Source organism: Pinus tabuliformis, chromosome 3_2 (assembly GCF_031772625.1).
Source record: "Pinus tabuliformis cultivar Carrire ecotype Pingquan chromosome 3_2, CPIR1, whole genome shotgun sequence".
Lineage (NCBI taxonomy): Eukaryota > Viridiplantae > Streptophyta > Pinopsida > Pinales > Pinaceae > Pinus > Pinus tabuliformis.
In genome coordinates, this window is record NC_142302.1 from 1,070,660,278 (window position 1) to 1,070,682,909 (window position 22,632).

The 22,632-nt window shown below is 37.8% G+C and overlaps 1 pseudogene across 1 annotated transcript in view; it reads left to right on the forward strand.

Moving 5' to 3' along the window:
• Positions 1-4,731: 4,731 nt before the first annotated feature.
• LOC149184388 (serine/arginine-rich splicing factor SR30-like) overlaps positions 4,732-22,632 on the forward strand; it is a 298,519-nt pseudogene continuing 280,618 nt past the window's right edge. The window contains exon 1 of the transcript XR_016257256.1: positions 4,732-5,242. The product of XR_016257256.1 is annotated as a serine/arginine-rich splicing factor SR30-like (transcript). The remainder of the gene's footprint in view (positions 5,243-22,632) is intronic.

Below are 22,632 nucleotides of genomic sequence, written 5' to 3' on the forward strand. Positions count from 1 at the left end.
AAGACATGCCAATTGTTGACCCAATTAAAGAACTAAGGAGGGAGCAAAAAGATACGTGGTCGTAAATGAACTAGCCACCAGAACCTGAGACTCATCTTCTGCTGGAAACATGCCACTTCGCAAGAGTAAAGTAAGAGACCTGGTCACATTTCAAATTCATCAACTTTCCCATGGTTATGTGAATTATATAACCAATGATTATTGCTTGGTGCGCTATTTGAGACAATATATCGGGGAGGAAAAATGCCCCCTCTTATCTAATTGAAAATTAAACCTTTAATTATCATTAAGGAATTGGGTAGATGTTGAAACGATTGTCCACTTCCAAACTACCTTGCTTCATAGTGGAGCCTTTTTTGGCTAAAATGTCAGCTGCCGAATTTAGGTGCCTGAATATATGATATAATTCCAATTTCTCAAACTGAGAAGTAGAAATGAGAACCCTTTGATTCATGGGATAAGACTCTTAACATATTGCTTCTTTGACCTTCTTCATTTCACGAATGACGAGCATTGAATCTCTAAAAACTAACAAGTTTAAAATTTTGTTTTTAATGGCCACTTCTAAACCTTTCCAAAATGCAAGATATTCACAAAATTGTTGGTCGCTATACCAAGACCCTAGGCATATTGCATCACTACTTTTTCCATTAGGGCTATATGGGGCAAGAGCGGGAGAAGTTCCATATAGCCCCAATGGAAAAAATAGTGATATAGATATAGATATAGATATATTAAATTGTTTCATATAAAACATAACTAGTTTTTTTTTAAAGGTGGTTCACGGACACTGGGTGGCCGCTACATCCACGAGAAAATTTAGGCAGATCAACCCGAAGGGATCTACCCGTCGACCAACTGAGCTAACCCTTGGGGCTTAATTGAAGTATTTTACTTAACACGAGCATTGGAATATTTGATTTATGGACTACATTGTCCATATTTTTTTTTTTTTTTTGCTATTACTATATTTTTAAATATACAACATAATTAGTTAACCTTGTCTATTGAAATATTTTATTTATGACTTACATTGAATTTAGTATCAACCTAGATCCATCTTAGTTGAGGGTGTACCAAGCTCTGAAAGAGATCAAATCTCTTTTCACTCTAAAAGAGGTTTGCATCTCAAGAGATTTGATTCATCTCGATGTTTAGTAGATCCACAGTTAAGATGGATCTAGGCTCGTTTAATTTCCTCCCTTAAATATGATACATAATTATTATCTATTATTATTATTTTCATTTAATTTAATTTTGACTAAAATGTTTACATGGCATTGCATTACATTACAACATCTCTATCTCTCAACCCAATTATTATTAATATTTTTTAAATGCCACATATTAATTTCATACTATGAATTAAATGAACTCCGCATCTTCCTCTTATTACTCTTATATGGAAATAATTGATTTTTTTTACTTTCAATTACCCCCTTTGTTTGATAAATTAGTGAACATAGATATTCAAATAGTTTATTTAAGTCTTGTATCAGAATATTTTTAAGAAGAATTATATAATTTCATTTCTCACACACACACACACTATATATATATATATATATTACTCTGAAGTTGATAAAAAAAAATTGTTACTTCATGTGGACATTCAAATGGTTTATTGATGGTTGAGAGTGTGACTGAAATATTTTTAGCACATTGTAATATTTTATAGTGCTTATAATTAAAACTAACCAAACATGTATACTCATTTTTGTTTTTTATTTAAAGAATACTTTATTTTTATTTCAAAAAGAGACACATGTCAACTTGAGATTGAGGATGAAAGAAATTACACATCTTCTTCATACTAGGATGAAAGAAATTGCACCTCTGAACCCAACAATTAATTGAGAGATAATCCTCCTTAACATAAAGAAATAATTTCACAACTTAAAATGTAAAAGTGTCTCATAGGAGTAAGAGTTAGGCCTTTTACAAACCATTAATAAATAAGTGCTACAGGGCAACATAGTCCTTGCCACCGCCATTAATCAGACACTACTATTTGTCTAATGCTTAGCTCATTCAATAAACACAACACATTAAGAAATTGGTGATACATTATGGAATGTATACAATTTCAAATGGTGTTAGTTTAATTATTATAAGTTTTTGATTTTTTTTGTTGGTATATTTTTATATTAAATTTGTTTGATAGTTAGTATTTTTTTTTGGAATGGTAAATTTGAATTTTGTAATTTAAATAATTAATGTTTCATTTTTTTTAAGAAGTTAAATTCATTTAAGTATACAATCTTCCAAAAAAATTTATGGACTCATTTCAATCTAAAAAATAAATAAAATTCCAAAAAATAAAAAACATTCCATATCAAGTACAAAATTTAATTTAATGTCACATGCCAATTTTCAGTGACCTTCACTACATTTTGAATGCGTTACAATATCTATGGAAAACTGCGTAATTAGTTATTCTAGGTGTTAGGGCTTCATTGCCTTGTTATCTCCACTATCTTCACTATTTTTTTACATCCTATAATAGATGAATTGGCCTGGAATATACACAAGTCTTAGTTAAGGGTTGACCTACCTAATATTCACGAACATACAAAGAATATTGAAACTCGAATGAGAGTGAACTCTAACATTTGAAAGCCCTAAGTGACTTATCAAATCACTAATACCTTTGTAACCGTTCTATTAGGTGAGGATACAATGCAATCTAAAAGTAAAAAAATTTCGACATCAAAAAGCCATGGCATATTCAACTTCAATTTTTTCCACTCTAAGCTCCTTACGAATTTTACAGGTATACTGGCTAATTATCCCTTATACTAGATTTAATACTCCACTATGAAGCAATCAAGTTCTAAAGCAAAACTAAATAATCTGATTCTATCACAAAGACAAACACAATAGGCTTACCTTCCTACGTAGGCTACATTACCGACTAGTGCAATTAAGAAAATCAAAGGATTTAAGCCTTGACAACACACAACAATTTCAACTATAATCTAGTGAAGATTAACAATATTTAGTTTTGATTAAATATTCCTTAAAATTTCTGAAACAATTAAGAGATATAAGTACCTCAACAGTTCCTTGTTGCACTTGTGGAAAAATTTGTGATGCATAACATAATAAGTTCCCATTATGGAATTAGAAACATAAATACAATGTAAATGCTATTTACAAATTTTATTTCTAAATATACTCAGAAAAAAGTTTAGATGTGAGTAAACAATTGATGTATTACGACAATTATTATATATCATGTAGGGCAAGGCCCTTCTTCAATATTTGAAAATGACTTCTGAGATATCACATTTTTCCATATTTGTGGAATCCATCCTCCCATATAGATTGCAGCCATAGTCCATATCATCCATGTTCCTAATACACTGGCGGACTGCTCACCTCTCATTGACTCCTTAAATGGAATTATGCTCGCTTTCTTTACTTAGACAACAACCACAAATAATTACAACACTCAACAAATCTTGTTATTCTTATTGAAATATTCTAAATTTTACGATGTTCTCTATGGGTGATAATATCCTTTAGATTACTGTTACCTGCAAAATTCTCCTCCTTATTAGCAGAACTGTTGTCCTTGGATCTATTTAAGAAGAATCAAATGTTGAAATGGATTGTGAATGGAAATAATTGAGACCACCAACTAAGAATAATGTTGCAACTACTTGTAGAAGCATTTGGAAAGAAAATATAATACTACAAGAATTCACCTTACGTAGAAATCAAAATTAGATATAGTAATTATCAATACCGTATGAAAACCTACACTAGGTAGCATGGTTTTTAAAATCTTCGATTGTTGCACAGATTCCCAAGAAGGTTGCTATCTATTTTGGTTCACTGGTGGGAGCACACAAGCAGTTTGGCCGTGAATATCGCTTATGGCAAAGAGTTTATCACAGTTATGGCAGAGTTTACGGTGAGACTCAGACAAATGATGTTAAGCCTGAAATAAAATATCAAAATTTTTGTTCAATCAAGTGTTTACAAATTATTTTTTTAAGTTATAATAAAAAGTACGTTATTTATTTCTAAAGTTTAACATTAGGTTTTGCATAAATTCAAAGGTAAGCTAGTAATAGTGAAACTTCAAATAGATTGCTAAAGTCTTGTTTAGAGAGATTAATAATTTCAAATAACACAACTTTATTTAAATAATATTAATATTCAATGCACATTTATAATTAACCACCACTAATAATTATTTTTATTATTTTTAACCACTGAATTATTATGAATTTAAAAAATAAAATTATACTTAAGGAAGTTCTCTCTCGAGTTCTTTTCTTTTTCTTTCCTTTCCCTCGAGTTTTTTTTTTTTCATAGAATAAAACTTGAGTTGGCGTAATGGTTAAGAGCATGTGTTTCCTCCTAAGAGTTCATAGGTTCAAAACTAGAGGGAAGTAGAGTATGTGTGCTTTCGTAAACTTAGCAGTGAAATAAAAAAGTAGATCCCTTATCCCACAAACAAAAAAATCTCACCCACCAAATGACCTTAAAATTAAATAATAATAATTAATTCAATATCAAATATAAAAAATTCCGCTGAATACTGCACGTACGAAACTTTAATATGTACTTGGGCGATAAACCCCTTCCTAACCTAATCCCTCATGCCACCTGGGTCTTAACACGCACAACGACGGAGCCTTATTCGTGGCTCGTTTATGCATTTCACATCCTTCACCCCGCTCGGATTTGGCGCAAACGGGACAACATTTTTCTGTTAGTAATCCGAATCTCTCCCACTCCATGTGTGTTCATGTAAACGCCCATACCGTTAATCCTGAAATACTTGTATTATCTGAGGCCACCCTCTTCTGTCCAATGCCTCTGTTATTCCACAGAATGAAAGCCAATATCAACGTGTTATTCCCCATTAATGTATACGCTGGACTATTTTCAGCTTGCCGCATTTAAACCCCGGTTCATATTTTGATAGGGCCAAATCTTTCATACCTTCTTGTTATTTAAAATTAAATTCCAGTTAGAGATGGAGTCATTGGCGCAAATACTATTCTGTGAGATTCGACCTGTGAACATTGCGTGGGAAAACTTTTCAGTACTATCACAAGGATTCTGCCCTCGTGTTATCTTAACATTCTACTGTTGATATTTATGCAGTCAGTAGATAGCAGGAAGGTCAAAATTGAGGATGGGCAGCCGATCCAACAAAATTTTATACGTTGGAAATCTCCCCGTCGATTTTCGGGAACGGGATATCGAAGATATATTTCACAAGGTTCTACATTAGTGCTTCTCTTTTTCTGACTTAAAGTCTTCTTTTTTTCTTGTCTAAGTCTTCACAGTATATTTATGTTAGATTTAGGGTTTTTTCTTTGCTCCTAACATTATTTAAGTTAGATTTGGGGTTTCATGTCCAGGGCGGGATAAAAGTAGATTTTGATAATGTTTTTTTGCAGTAAGTTGATGTCCTATACCGTTCAAATTAAATTATGCCGAACTTATGAGCTGCCACTTCCTCCACCCAAGGACAACTAAAAAATGAGTATAAAATATGAAAGAAAGAAAGAAAATGCCTTCATGTTCCATATCTGCATAGGAAATAGATGCTTTTCATCAATATAAGTGGAATTCTGCTATTTGAGGTCCAATGGGATCAAAACATGGCATTTGGAAACTTACATGACATGTCCAAACAATGAATTGAATTAGGTTTGTGATATATAGTACATTTGGCTTCTAATGGTTGCTGAATAGAATGGGATTTACTACTAGCAGTAAAGTGTTGCTTGGCATAATGTTACTTTAATTATACATGTTTGTAGTTTTACATGGGCATCATAGTTTAGAAACTGCCAACCAGTGAATTGGGGAATCTAATACCCTAGAGAGATCATAAAGCAGAAAAACTAATAAAATGCAATCAAGTAGAATGATATGGTCTGAATAATTGATATGGGTAGATTACACCCTTCTTGTTCCCGGTGGGATGAAATCTGTCATTTAACCTAGTTTCAAGTAGCAAGAGAGGGACTTGGTGTCATAAAGGTCTGGTCACTGAAAGGAGTTTTCAAAAGACTTGGTCAGCTGCTGCCTGCCAAAAACAACCACCAAGTGTTTTGTTATATATACATAAAGAATTAGCGACTGGTTGGGATTACCTCGGTGAGGTCTAAGTTCAAATCCAGCTGGCTTCCAAGATAAACCCTAGGCTAGTGCCAATAGCTTGCAAGTCATTATGTTAAAATTGGCAACTAGGGCCAAACTCCATATGGGTCACCTTATTTATGACATTTGATATTTTTCTTGAATTCCTCTCTCTGAGAGGTGTAGGATTGATCTAAAGATCATCCGATTCCAACATGTAAAAATGAAGATATGAATTTATTTGTATTATTGACAAATTGTCAAGGTCGGCCAACAATCAAAACATGCATTTTTTACCCCCACTTCATCCTCAACGTGGCATATAAAAAGAGGAGACCTCAAGGCATTATTTCATCATATCATCCTCTCATCTCTCTCGCTTTCCTCACTTGATTGGGTACGCAGATAAGGGCAACTTTCTCTCACACATGCGAAGGAAGGAGGGCATTTTCTGTTTCGGCAACGTTGACTAGTTTGATCGAATTTTAGTTTGCTGTTTTGGGCTGCGTTGACCAGCGTTGACCTCCTCTTGGCTGCAAATTTGGATGAGGGTCTTCTCCTTGGCAAGCCGCAGTTTTGGGCACGGATTCCGTGGCTACTTTGACCTTGCGTTGACCAACGTTGATTGTCCTAGGGTTGGCCACAAGGTTGACTTCAGCTGACCAGACTTGATTGTATTTTTGGACTGATTCATCTTGCTGTTGGAGGCCGAGTTGACTGGGCTTTGACCGAGCTGATTTGGAGGTCAAATTTGACATGTTTGACCAACGTTGACTTTTCTGGTTAGAGCTTTCTTGCTGCTGTCATAAATGATCAGATTTGTAAATTTTGTACTATCTCTCTCTGCTGAACTATTAAAGAATATAAGAAGAATTGCTCAAGGGTTTCCCCACATTGGGGTTTGTCCCTGGCTGGTGCCACATCTTGTGTCCTCTTGTCTTGGCTTGTCTTCTAATGTTTATGTTTATGTTCTATCTGCATTTTACTATCATGCTAATGTGATTGCTAAACTGGGTATTGATATTGGGCTAATTAAGAAATTGAAGTAAATTGCTCTTAAGCATAGAACACACCAAAATTAACATGGTATCAAAGCTGAGGTGAAGACAAAGCCCAAGTAAGAGTGAAAGAGCAATCATTGAAGACAATTGGACAAGGATAAAAAGCTCAATGGGTTCCTCATCCCACTTCCCGAATGAAGACAAGCTCTGTGAAAAGTCTGACTATCACGGATGGAAGATGTCTCTTGATCTGACCTTGGAAGAACAAGAAGTGTTGGATTATGTGAGGGGTAAAATCCCTGAGCCTCCTTCAAATGTACCGACTTCTACAAAGAACAAGTACAACAAGGCTGAAGTCAAAGCGAAGAAGATTATCAGAGATTCCATTGACAAGCGTCTGGTGGCCTACATCTCCATTTTAAACACCTCCAAGGAAATCTATGACAGGTTGGTCAGCATGTTCAAGGGAACTTACTATCACTACCCTTGGACGACTCCTACCCGAGTGGTATATATTTAGAACCACTATTCTCAATAATGATTGAATTTCGGGATTTGAAGAATTGATGTCGAGATGCATTCAAGAAGAGACAGGAATGGTGGAGCAAGAAATGCCTTCTAATAAAGGCAACCCCACTACTTTCTCCACCCATGCCAAAAGGAGAAATAATGCAGGGTATAAAGGTCATTTCAATGGAAAACCCGGATCTAAGGGTGGAAGGAAGGGCAGGGGCTTTGTTTGCAATAAGTTTGGCCACTATGTGAGGGAGTATCCAAATAGAAGGGACACATCACATGATGATGATCACAATCACTCCAGGGGCAACTTCAACAACAACAATCAAAGGAATCGCAGGTTCAATGGCAAAGGAAAAAGGAATGCGAGACATCAAGGAAATGGTCAACCCTCCAAGAAAGCAAGGAACTCCAGGTATGAAGAGTCAAATGTTGTTAACAATAAACAAAAGGAATACTATCTTATATCGACCCTCTCCACTACCTCTCCTCCGGACACTTTGGGCAATTGGCTAATTGATAGTGGTGCCTCAAGGCACTTAACCAGGTACAAGGAAGCTCTCTCTAATCTAATAGAGAAGGAGACAAATTTCGAGACTGTTGTCGCGCAGATGGGCACGACAACGCTCGGACCGGGGGCTGTCACTCTGATCCCCGATCCCTCCGTTTAAGCCTGTCTCCCGCGGCTAAGGGGGGTAGACCCTGCGAGATAATGAAGACCAACTGCCAAACAGTTGGGTGGGAGACACGATACACGAGATGATAAGCACTAGATGAATTTAGAGAGATTTAATAGACCAGTGCCTTGAGAGATTGTTATTAAAATGATTACTTGTTAAATGATATAAAAAGGTGGACCATGAACAACAATCATCTATCATCAGCTAAAAACACAATGCTCTTAGAATGACAAAAACGATATCCAGCAGCTAAAAATTTGAAAAAGATGAATGCTTTAAATCACCACGAGCATCATGAATTATTAACCAGACATTGGATTTCGTGTTTCGACTTGAAAATTTAAGATCTCAGCATGAAGGATATATCGCGAAAGCAACTGAAACTGGCAAAATGATTTTCCAGTAAATTTTCATTTTTTCAAAATTTTTTAAATCTTTTTTTTAATTTTTATTTTTCAATGTTATAAAGATTAAAAATCCTAAAAGGTTGAAATTCTAAAACTAAATTCTAATCATTAAAAATAAAACTAAAAAGAGTATATCTTTTTCATTTTTTTTATTTTTTATATATTATAAAAAAGCAAAAAATTAAAAATCTAATTTAAAAAAAAATCTAAATAAAATCTAAACTAAAATAAATTATGTGAATATACAAAAACATTTCAATTTTTGATTTTTTATGAATCTATGAAATCAAAATCTAACAAATAATCTATTCTAAATACAAACCACGTGAATTAAAATTTAAACGCATTAAAAAAGGGAAACAGTCTAAACCCTAAAGCTACGGCTAACACATTATATCTAAAGAGAACAAATGAAAGCAACAAGGAGCTATGCCTGAAAATTCAAAGCTAACGTAAATCAAACAAACAAATACGCAGTGACATATATGACCATAAAACAACATCGATTCACCTCGGCATTACGATACCTCTCAGGCAGAAGTCAAAAAACGATTCGTATCTGTTACCTGAGGCGCGTGATAGAAATTCGTTTGCAGATCTTCGATGGTGAATAAGGAGAAATCGATGCCTGGTCTTTGCAATCTGAGGGTTTGCGTGTTTTTGCAGGTTCGATCACCAGAAGGCAACGATTCGGCAGCAAGCTTAGATCGATTTTTCAAATCGAATTTCTATGCAGATGCATATGCTAACCCGATGGCAGATAACTTAAATGCTTTCCGGAAGATTTTTTGGCATATCGGAAATGTATAAGCGACAGAGTCACAACCTCCCTGGGCCGGCGGTGAATTTCTGAGCGTTTTGCAGGTGTATTTGCGGTGATAGGAAAAGACTGCCAGTTTTAATGCTTATCAGTCGAATGGTAACCCCGTGCCTGGCTAACTCGCGGACCCTTCAAGTGCTTCTGAGAGTTGTGGAGCCAAGAGCTGATTTACGGAGGTCGAAAACCCCTGTACATGGCATCTATCCGCAGAGTCTCCACAAGAATATGAGCATAATTTTGCCCTTTCCCAGCTATTTTAGGAGGCACGTGCAGATTCGGGTTACAAGTATTTGAATCCTTCAAAATATTGTTTAAACATTGGTTCTGACCACGATTTTAATTAAGTAGGGACAAGATATGGCTCAGAAGGAGACAGCGTATAAAAAAAATCTCAGAACTCGTCCAAAGCCTGGCAGCTGAATGCTATGATCTGGGCAGCCTTGATCTCTTTCTGAAAAATTTGCTCTTGATGAAAACCCTGTGGCTGCAAACATAGAAATACAAAACCCTGCAGATATATGTAAAGTTTTAAAGTAAAGCCCTTCAAAAATTGCCCTAATCGCATCTTCAGAAGAAACCCTAATGAAAACTGCCCAAAAATAAACTTGAAACCCTAGAACAGCTAATTTAATGTACAGATTTGGCCCCTTAACAGCCAGATTTAGCCATAATAACAGAAATATTTTCAGAATCAGAAACTTGAACTTCACTGTGAACAGAAAGAAAATCTCTCAATGTAAAACAGAAAAGAAACTTTGAATGATTAACCCAGGGAACAATCAGCTGGGCTCTACACAGAAAAGCCAGTGGGAGTCGGCTGGTTCAGCCCAGAACTTCCCCAAACGCCCACAAATATCCTTCACTAAAAAGTTTCCCTGCACATCTCAAGCAACCATCAGCACAGAGAGAAAGAGTGCTGCTAGATCTCAGAAAATAATGGAGATACCTGCCATTATTTCAGAAACCCTAGCAGCCCTCAAACCCTAGCAGGTGAACAAGATACCTGTGCTCAAACTACTCTAAAAACAAGCTATGATTAATGGCTGAAAACTGAAATATGCAGAAAATTAAAGATCTCACAGCAATTCCAGAGAGTAACACCAACACGATTTGGACCCCAAAGTCTTTTTATTAACCATAAAATCAGATTACAAGAGAGCTTTTCAGTACAGACTCACAGATCAGATGAATTGAAATGACCCCCTAAGACTCTATATAAAGGAAATGATCCTAACGGCTAGTTCGAGTGATCCATGTGGAAATGATCTCGACCGTTGATGAGGATCAAGACATCTCTTGATCTCATCCGTCGATTTATTCACTTAAAATATTATTATTTTATTAGTTAGGGTTTTTGCTTGATTTTTTAATTTTTTATTATTTTTCATTATTTTATTATTTTTATTCATTTTTTAATTCATTTTAAAATGGATCACTGAACTAAACCTTCGGAAACATCACCTAGGACCTAGGACTTAGGACTCATGAGGGGATTTAAAACATTTCTCGACCCTCAGGACACATTACATCATGACTTTTACAAAATTACATCTTAAGGGACAAACCCGTTTAATACAGACCCTCACAAAACACCCAGTTCTGCGACACAACCATAATCTAGCAGAGTAACTCACTAGGATTCTCCTGAAACTCCAATGACAAAATCAATCCCGGCTTTGGGGTCAGGTTTGAAGGAAAACTCTGCCGATCCGTGGATCGGTGAGACGAAAAACCTTCCGGGACGTAGATTATCATCAGAAAGTTAGGTCCACCTAGGCAAATTTACATACATGACTCTGATCTGCTTAGATTATATACAATTCATATATGCAGACTGGGTTTACAACTGAAATGATCAAGCTGCTGATGATGGCAGGATGGCACGGACATGCTGATCAGGTGCTGCTTCTTTCTGTCAAGAAAAACGGGGTGCACTGCATGGGTAGTTGACCAGTAGGGGTCAACATCTGGCTCTACTTGGGGACACGTTGCTGCTTGCAGGAATGTGAGAATCCAGAATCTGCATCCATACAACACCAAAAATAAGTAGCGTCCATCCAAAAATCAGCATATACGTTAAGCACAATAAAGATAAAAGCTCTTCATTTATTAACTATCTAAAGCAAAAACAAAAATGCGGAAAAAACAAGGAGTAGAGTTAGAAATACGATACAAAGGATGCCCTACGGCATCAGATGTGTTCAATATAGTGCATACTGAGCATTTGCCTGCTTTCAGGCAAATCTGTCGGCTGCTTGTCGGATGTGCCGTGTCCAATTTTGCATATGGTAGGACTCCTTCCTATCCGAAAATCAAGCTGCTCGCGGCCGTCTGATGCGTCAAATCTTCTTCTCATTTTCTTCCTCTTGCGCTTTTTCTTTCTGGCAGGATGAATTACTGATGAGCTGGAACTTTCTGTCTCGAAACTATTAGATGAAGTACGCGTGATATGTCTCTCTTTAGCCCGCATCTGATCTTTATCATTCTTAAGTCCATTCTCAATCAACCATCTTTCAACTGAACTAATAACCTCCTCATAATAAGATGGATCTTGTTGCAACAAATCAGAAGGCTCCTGATCTATTGATGTTATCTGTTTTCTTTCATTTTCCAATTGCTGAAATTTTTGAACCTGTATTCTAATGGCATCCATCTGTCTAGAGTGTTCAACCTTTATAGCACTAATTTGTCTGGCATGATGTTCTTCCATGTCTTTTATTTCTTTAACATTTTCTTCCTTTATGTTCATCAAGCAATGCTGCATGGAATTTATTTCTTCTTCATGATTCGCTTGCATGTTTCCAATTTCCGTTTCATGTTTAGTTTTCATGGCCTCAATTTCCTTAGCATGCTGATTTTGCGTGTCCTCAATCTCCTTATTACGTTTTTCCAGATGGGTGCGTAAAGTTTTAACATCATTGATAAGATTAGTTTGGTTGCTTTCCAGATTTTTCACCAGCATCTTTAAATCTTGTATTATTTGCTTTTGCTCCTCCTTTTCATTGTCATTTATCCCTGATTTTTCACTATCCTGAACTTGATCTGCAATAGTTCCGGTTGATGACATATTTTGATCTTGAACTCTTTCTTCAACAGCTTGACCTTTAATATGATTACTTTCTTCTTTTTGCACAATTTTAGAGGTAGAAGGCAAGCTGTTTGGACTACCATATCTATCTTTAAAAGCATCGAGAATGTCTTGTAAAGAAGTGAAAAAATCATTAGGAAAATTATTAAACCAATTCAAGGCATCACCCTCTAAAGAACGGACAAATAGACGCATCTTGAAATCTTCATTATTATATTGAGGAAATCTACAGTATAAGATCATTACACAAGTAAACATGTTTAAATGCCTTTTAACAGCGACCGAATCATCACCCGAGAACTTAAGTAATTTACCAATGGCCTCTTTCGGAAGATCATGGAGATTATCAGTAAAATGACATGGTTTAAATGAATAATCCATGATGAACAATAAGGGATCAGATGGATGATAGAACTAGCTCTCTGCTCAAGAAAATCAAAAGATGAAAGAAGTGGAGTCGTCACTTGAACAATAAAACTGATTTTAAGATCCAAGAAGTAACCAACAAACAGATATGCGGGAGGCTTCTTGTCTGGGAAAAAATAAAAAATGGAGTCGCCACCCAAACAAGAAACACACCGAAGAGATGCTGCTGATATTTGATGAAAAGATGCCAAAATATTGAATCTGCCAGCTCAAATGAGAGATGAGAAGATGAGAAGATGAATGTCGATGAAACTCCAGGAACAGAAAAACTCTGTCCCCGGCAACGACGCCAAAAATGTTGTCGCGCGGATTGACACGACAACGCTCAAACCGGGGGCTGTCACTTTTGATCCCCGATCTCTCCGTTTAAGCCTGTCTCCCACGGCTAAGGGGGGCAGACCCTGCGAGATAGTGAATGCCAACTGTCAAACAGTTGGGCTGGGAGACGAGATGCACTAAAATGATTTTATTAATTTGATAGACCAGTGCCTTATGATATTGGTGCTTAAATGATTACTTGCTAGACGATATAAGAACATGAACCATAAACAGCAATTATTTATCATCAAATAATGAGAACAACGCTTTAAATATCCAGTAAAACACAAAGTTCATCAAATAACGATATCCAACAACTTAAAAGAAATGAAATGCTTTAAACAACCACACAGTTATTGACTAGATAGAATATGCAGCTAACATTCATGCATCAACAACTTTTGAATCTGATCTTAAGTAACTGGATCTGGCAAGTAAGAAAACTTTTCCACAAATTTTTATGCTTTTTTCAATTTTTTTTTTTTTTAAATGAAAACAAGAAATTTAAAACTAAATCTAAACTTTTTTTTTTTTTTTTTTTTATATTTTTAAATTTTACTGCTGTTATTGTTAAATTTGGCTAAAAGGGGGCCAAAATCTGCAGTTTTGTTTAACTGATCTGGGAAGTTTCAATCTTTGGTTCTGCACACATTCTTCTTGTATCGATTTTCTATTTCGATTTGCAGGTTTTTCTGAGAAATTCCAGGGATTCATCAAGGTTCTTATTAGGGTTTCAAGTTTTGCCTTATATGCAGTTTTTTTTTTCTGGGTTTTTCTTGCACATTGTAGGTTGCAGTGACCTTCATAATTCTTGCATACGGCATTGAGCTTTATCGTCCTGCCAAGCCACTCGCATTTTTACCTGCACCCACGCATACTTACCACAAGAAAATCTGTTTACTGCAATACGTTAAACTACGCCCTTCACTGTGTAATACCTCCGTGTATCCAAAATCCCGCAATCACAAAATTGTGGTTCTGAGCTACACACCCATCTGCGCATTTTCTCTTAGGAAGCCTGCACTCCCTCACCATTTCCCGCTGTTCCATCAAGCGTCGGCTTACAGGCACCCGCGCGTGGAAAGAAGAGTTTCGAAGGGGACATCGTGGGTAAACAAAACACATCCAGGCCAAAGAAATTAAACAGCGTTTCAAGTGAAAATATTAGTGTGTATTTTCCTGCGTGGGAGTTCCAGAAAGCGTAGCAAATCGCAAGCTAGTTGCTGTATGCGCTGTCAAACCAGTTATTGAGCCTTGCAAGTATTACGATTCATTCCAGCCGCCGACAGTTACAGTAAGAAGATCAGATCTCAAGTCGAATTTATTCTGCATACTCCAGGTAAGTACGCATTGTTTCATGCTAGTCGCTGTAACCTTCTACCGCCATTGAGAAGCGTCCTGTTACGCCATCGTATTGTGCTCACCCAATTTTGTTTTACGTTTCCTCAGTTCTTCATGATTAGAATTTAACTATAGTCCCGATCTTATTTCCTTTAGATTTTAAATAAGTTTCTTGTGTATGCGTAGGTAAATTTTAGATTCAGGTTTTTTATGATATGATTAGATTTAATTATTCGATTTTAGTTTAAGTTAGGCTTAGGATTTCGGTAGCATTTTTAAATCGTTTCTCTTTTAGATTTTTCTTTTTTTTATATAACATAAAAAATAAAAAAAAATATATATATATAAAAAAAAAAAGGAAAAAAGGGATAGGCATTACGTAAGTTTAATTTTTGCTTAGATCAAATCGTTTTTTTTGTTTTCAGATTTAGGCTAGTGTAGGTTTCTAATTAGATTTCAATTTAATTTAATATTTAGTTTAAGTTTTGTTTTATGTAGTTTTTAATTTAGTCTTTTTTTGGTATTTTGAAAATATAAAAAATAAAAAAAAAAGTTTAGATTTAGTTTTAAATTTCTTGTTTTCATTTAAAAAAAAAAATATATATATATATATTTTTTTTTTTTTTTTTTTTTTTTTTTTTTTGTTTTGAAAAAAGCATAAAAATTTGTGGAAAAGTTTCTTGCTTGCCAGATCCAGTTACTTAAGATCAGATTCAAAAGTTGTTGATGCATGAATGTTAGCTGCATATCCTATCTAGTCAATAACTGTGTGGTTGTTTAAAGCATTTCATTTCTTTTAAGTTGCTGGATATCGTTATTTGATGAACTTTGTGTTTTACTGGATATTTAAAGCATTGTTCTCATTATTTGATGATAAATGATTGCTGTTTATGGTTCATGTTCTTATATCGTCTAGCAAGTAATCATTTAAGCACCAATATCATAAGGCACTGGTCTATCAAATTAATAAAATCATTTTAGTGCATCTCGTCTCCCAGCCCAACTGTTTGACAGTTGGCATTCACTATCTCGCAGGGTCTACCCCCCTTAGCCGTGGGAGACAAGCTTAAACGGAGAGATCGAGGATCAAAAGTGACAGCCCCCGGTCTGAGCGTTGTCGTGTCAATCCGCGCGACAACAGAGACTATTCTTGGAAACGATGCCACCTATCCTGTGAAGGGAGTAGGGAATGACACCCTTCAATTGAATCAAGGTAACACGATTCATTTACAAGAAGTTCTATATGTACTTGATCTCAAGAACTTGGTGTCCATTTCGGCTATGGAAGATAAAGGATACAAGGTGGCATTCATCGATGGAAAGGTACGTGTTTGGAAAATAAATTTTAAAGATGCTTTTACTCTTGGGTTCTGGGTTGACACTTTGTATCAAGTTGGAGGAAGTTCATTGGGAGCCATGTCTTGTGACACATCTCTACAATCCGAACTATGGCACTAGAGGTTTGCCCATCTTCATTATAAGGCTCTTCCCAATGTGAGACAGATGGTGTTAGGTATGCCCGAGTTCAAAGTGGAGCATGAAGATATATGTACGGGATGTGCCGAAGGAAAACTTACAAGGGGACCATTCCCCTCTAGTAATAGCAAGACCATCGATATATTGCAGTTGATCCACTCCGACATATCTGGTATGATGCCCGTAAACTCTTTGGGAGGATACTTATATTATCTCACTTTTACGGATGATTATTCTCGCAAGACTTGGATCTACTTCTTGAAAAAGAAGGATGAAGTGTTCACTTGGTTCCGTCACTTAAAAGCCATGATCGAAAATCAATCCGAGAAGAGAATCAAGATATTGAGGATTGGTAATGGGACTGACTACGAGACAAATGAATTCCATGACTATTGCAGAGAAGCTTGCATTAAGAGGGAGACCACAACACCACACACTCCTGAGCAGAATGGTGTGGCTGAAAGGAAGAATCGTACTATTATGGAAGCTGTTCGTGCCATGCTTCATGATCAAGGGCTTCCGAAGTTTCTATGGGTCGAAGTTGTGAATACCGTCATGTATGTTCAAAACCGATGCCCTCATCAAGCATTGGACTCCAAGTCTCTCGAAGAAATGTTCTCTGGTAAGAAACCCGATGTCTCTCATTTTAGAATTTTTTGGAAGTCCCGTATACTTTCATGTCCCGAAAGAGAAAATAAGCAAATTGGGTGTATTTGGGAAGAAAGGAATCTTTGTGGGCTATAGCGAAAATTCTAAGGGCTATAGAATTTATGTCGCTGGTCAAAGGGAAGTTGAGATAAGTCATGATGTCACCTTTGACGAAGATATGGCTCTTAGCAAGATCAACAACCTTCCTATCCCAAGGAAGTACAAAGAAGCTGACACCGGAAGATAGGATAAAAAAGAGGATGAGACGATGCCAGATGTTGATGAAACTTATGGATCCTATGATCTTCCTCCCCAAGAGCCCTCCTCCTCCAAGAGGAGATCCTCATGGCTTAGGGAGACTCTCGAAGATGCCGAGAGACATATTGCACTGAAGGGGACTTTCCGTGAGAGCAAGAAGTTGAACAGGTATCAAGGATACTTGACTGCCATGAGCACTATCATTCAAAATGAACCTTCATCATTTGAAGAAGCCGTGAATCAACAAGTTTGGAAGGATGCTATGAATAAAGAGTACGAGTCTATTATGAAGATTGATGTCTGGGATGTGGTCCCAGACCCTAGGACAAATCGGTTGTCACATCTCTAAGTGGCTCTACAAAATCAAGCATGGAGCTGATGGAAGTGTTGAAAAGTTCAAGGCTTTGTTGCCCGAGGCTTCTCTCAAAAGGAAGGTGTAGATTACGATGAGATATTTGCACCTGTTGCCCGATACACCACCATTCGATCTATCATAGCTCTTACTGTCTTGCAAGGATGGAACCTACATCAAATGGATGTCAAGACCGCTTTCTTGCATGGTTCGATCAAAGAGGAAGTTTATGTGGAACAACTCGATGGGTTTGAGGTTCATGACCAGGAATCTCATGTATGCAGGTTGAAGAAGGCTCTCTATGGCTTGAAGCAAGCACCCCGAGCTTAACTTCAAGAAGTTATGTGGTAGTGTTGCCGGACTTGAATTGGGAAATGCCTCTGAGTATCGTCAATTCATAGGAGCATTGATGTTCTTGGTGAACTCCGGTCCGGATATATGTTTTGCAGTTAATACGTTGAGCTAATATATGGTTGAGACTCATCACACACATTGGTGCCAAGAATCTTCTGAGATATCTTCAGGGCACAATCACTCATGGACTGAGATACACTGCCGGAGATGTGAGGTTGCATGGTTATTCTGATGCTGATTGGGCTGGTAGTGTGGTGGATCGTAAGAGCACTTCTGGATGTTGTTTTTCTTTGGGTTTTGCTTCGATATCCTGGATGAGCAGGAAGCAGAAATCGGTTGCCCTGAGCACCGCTGAGGTCGAATACATAACTGCTAGTATGGCCTCCTGTGAAGTTGTCTGGTTGAGGAAGCTCTTCAGTGAGCTATTTGGACATATGCTGGGTACCATCGTGATCCTTTGTGACAATCAGAGTGGGATCCGATTATCAGAGAATCTCGTGTTTCATGATCACTCCAAGCATTAGGTACCACTTTATCTGGCATACAGTACAACGAGGAATAATAAGGCTCCATCACATTGGGACTGATGAGCAGGTCGCCGATATTCTGACAAAGCCCTTGGGGAAGGTCAAGTTCTTGGCCTTCCAAGAGCGACTTGGAGTCGTGGAGAGACCCTCTTGTGAAGGTCCTGTATGATATGAACATTTAGCTCTGGGAGCTTCGGGGGGGGCTTGGGGTACTTCTTGGAGCGATGAGCAACCATAGGGTGAGAGGAACAACCTTCCCCTAGTGGTTTGCTGTGTACAGGGTGAGTGGTTCAACCTTCCCTTGTGATACCCCTTGGCGACATGTAGGGAGGACGAGTGGTTCATCCTTCTCCTGCTGAGACATCTTACCCATGTAGTCTGGGACTCATGGGAAGTACCTCTCATCTGGCCAATGAGTAGGATGATATTGAATTGGGATCAATTGGAACTGACTTCGGGTCAGTAAGAGTGGTGTGACACACTCTCTTTATTGGAACTGACTTTGGGTCAATAAGAGTGGTATAAGACACTTTCTTTTATTTGGGGCTGACTTTGGGTCAGTAAAGAATTGTATGATACATTCTCGATCACTTCTTCTTCTTCATAGTTCAGCAGAGCAGAGCAATGCAGAGTAATGCATTGATGGCAGAGATAGTACCGACTGGCAGATGGATTAGCAGATGGAGTTTTCCCTAGTTGAGAGGGAGTGTTAAAATTGGAAACTAGGGCCAAACTCCATATGGGTCACCTTATTTATGACAGTTGATATTTTTCTTGGATTCCTCTCTGCGAGAGGTGTAGGATTGATCTACAGATCATCCGATTCCAACATGTAATAATGAAGATATGAATTTATTTGTATTATTGACAAATTGTCAAGGTCGACCAGCACTCAAAACAGGCATTTTTACCCCCACTTCATCCTCAACGTGGCATATAAAGGAGGAGACCTCAAGGCATTATTTCATCATCTCATCCTCTCATCTCTCTCTCTCCTCACTTGATTGGGTACGCAGACAAGGGCAACTTTCTCTCACATGTGCAAAGGAAGGAGGGCATTTTCTGTTTGGGCAGCGTTGACCAGTTTGACCGAATTTCAGTTTGCTGTTTTGGGCTGCGTTGACCAACATTGACATCCTCTTGACTGTGGATTTGGATGAGGGTCTTCTCTTGGCAAGCTGCAGTTCCAGGCACGGATTCTAAGGTTGCTTTGACCCTGTGTTGACTAGCGTTGACTGTCCTAGGGCTCGCCGCAAGGTTGACTTCAGTTGACAGACTTTGACTGAGTATTTTCGGACTGTTTTGGGCTTATTCATCTTGCTGTTGGAGGCCAAGTTGACTGGGCTTTGACCGAGCTGATTTGGAGGTCAAATCTGACTTGTTTGACCAACGTTGACTTTTTTGGTTAGGGCTTTCCTACTGCTGTCATAAATGATTAGATTTGTAACTTTTGTACTATCTCTCTCTTGTGAACTATTGAAGAATATAAGAAGAATTGATCAAGGGTTTCCCCACATTGGGGTTTGTCCTTGGCTGGTGCCACATTTTGTGTCCTCTTGTCTTCTAATGTTTATGTTTATGTTCTATCTGCATTTTACTATCATGTTGATGTGATTGCTAAACTGGGTATTGATATTGGGCTAATTAAGAAATTGAAGCAAATTGTTCTTAAGCATAGAACACACCAAAATTAACACATTGCCTATTATGAAACTTATGAGTTAGCAAGGATCGAGATGTCTAGAGACATACTTGTGAGGGGTTCCCACTCATGGGGGTGCTTATCCTTCTAGCCTTATCACGATGGGCCAAATTCTCACTGAGATAATTGTTTAGAGACATACTTGTGAGTGGGATTCCACTCATGGGGGTCCCTATCCTTTTAGCCTTATCACAATGTGCCAAATTCTCATTAGGATAATTGTCATATAATTGTTACCACAACCTCAAGATCACTACTATAGTGTATTGAATTTGAACTTAGCAACTTCTATAAACAAAATGCCTTATGATGACACAAAGGATGCCTACATACTTGTTTTCAAGGGATGAAGCTCACCTCCTAGTCGTCACCCATGGGCTGAACAATTGACTTTGGGGTTTTCAACCTTGGATTTGAGTTGGCTTTTGATTAATTAGGCAAATTGAGGGAAGCCCTTATCATTTTGTAGGCGAAGAGCAATTTTTAGGTACAGTTAAAGGCTTAACCATTTTGTTTTTATTTGTTTGTTGCCTGCTCTTCTCTCTCTCTCCTCTTTCATTTTCAATTTGCTATGCCATTTACTCTACTTCACTCTTTTCAAGGATATATATATATATATATATATATATATATATATAGAGAGAGAGAGAGAGAGAGAGAGAGAGAGAGAGCAATCATACATGGTACCACTTTATCCGGGATATGGTACAACGAGGAGCAATAAGGCTCCATCACATTGAGGCTGATGAGCAGATCGTCGATATTCTGACAAAGCCCCTGGGGAAGGTCAAGTTCTTGGCCTTCTAAGAACGACTTGGAGTCGTGGAGAGACCCTCTTATGAGGGTCCTGTATGATATGGACATTGAGCTCTGGAAGCTCCGGGGGGGCTTGTGGTACTTCTTGGAGCGATGAGCAACCATAGGGTGAGTGGTTCAGCCTTCCCCTAGTGGTTCGCTGTGTACAGTGTCAGTGGTTCAGCTTTCTCTTGTGATACCCCTTGGCGACATGTAGGCAGGACGAGTGGTTCATCCTTCTCCTGCTGAGATATCCTACCCATGCAGTTTGGGACTCATGGGAAGTACTTCTCATCTGGCCAATGAGTAGGGAAATGAGGATAGGGACCATAGTACTACCGATGGACGCATCGTGTACTACCGTACTCCCTATGCTAGGATGATATTGAATTGGGATCAATTGGAACTGACTTTGGGTCAGTAAGAGTGGTGTGACACACTCTCTTTATTGTAATTGACTCTAGGTCAGTAAGAGTGGTATAAGACACTCTCTTTTATCTGGGACTGACTTTGGGTTAGTAGAGAATGGTATGATACATTTTCGATCACTTCTTCTTCTTCATAGTTCAGCAGAGCAGAGTAGTGCAATGCAATGCATTGATGGCAGAGATAGTGCCGACTGGCAGATGGATTAGCAGATGGAGTTTTCCCTAGTTGAGAGGGAGTGTTAAAATTGGCAACTAAGGCCAAACTCCATATGGGTCACCTTATTTATGACAATTGATATTTTTCTTGGATTCCTCTCTTCGAGAGGTGTAGGATTGATCTATAGATCATCCGATTTCGACATGTAAAAATGAAGATATGAATTTATTTGTATTATTGACAAATTGTCAAGGTTGGCCAACAATCAAAACAGGCATTTTTACCCCCACTCCATCCTCAACGTGGCATATAAAAGGAGGAGACCTCAAGGCATTATTTCATCATCTCATCCTCTCATCTCTCTCTCTCCTCACTTGATTGGGTATGCAGACAAGGGCAACTTTCTCTCACACGTGCGAAGGAAGGAGGGCATTTTTTGTTTGGGCAGCATTGACTAGTTTGACCAAATTTTAGTTTGCTGTTTTGGGCTGCTTGACTAGCGTTGACCTCCTCTTCACTATGGATTTGGATGAGGGTCTTCTCCTTGGCAGGCCGCAGTTTTGGGCACGGATTCCAAGGTTGCTTTGACCCTGCGTTGACTGTCCTAGGGTTGGCCGCAAGGTTGACTTCAGTTGACTAGACTTTGACTAAGTATTTTCGGTCTGTTTTGGGCTGATTCATCTTGCTGTTGGAGGCCGAGTTGACTGGGCTTTGACCAAGCTGATTTGGAGGTCAAATCTGACCTGTTTGACCAGCGTTGACTTTTCTGGTTAGGTCTTTCACGCTGCTGTCATAACTTATCAGATTTGTAAATTTTGTACTCTCTCTCTGCTGAACTATGGAAGAATATAAGAAGAATTGATCAAGGGTTTCCCCACATTGGGGTTTGTCCCTGGCTGGTGCCACATCTTGTGTCCTCTTGTCTTGGCTTGTCTTCTAATGTTTATGTTTTTGTTCTATCTGCATTTTACTATCATGCTGATGTGATTGCTAAACTGGATATTGATATTGGGCTGATTAAGAAATTGAAGTAAATTGCTCTTAAGCATAGAACACACCAAAATTAACACATTGCCTATTATGAAACTTATGAGTTAGCAAGGATCGAGATGTCTAGAGACATACTTGTGGGGGGTTCCCACTCATGGGGGTGCTTATCCTTCTAGCCTTATCATGATGGGCCAAATTCTCACTGAGATAATTGTCTAGAGACATACTTGTGAGTGG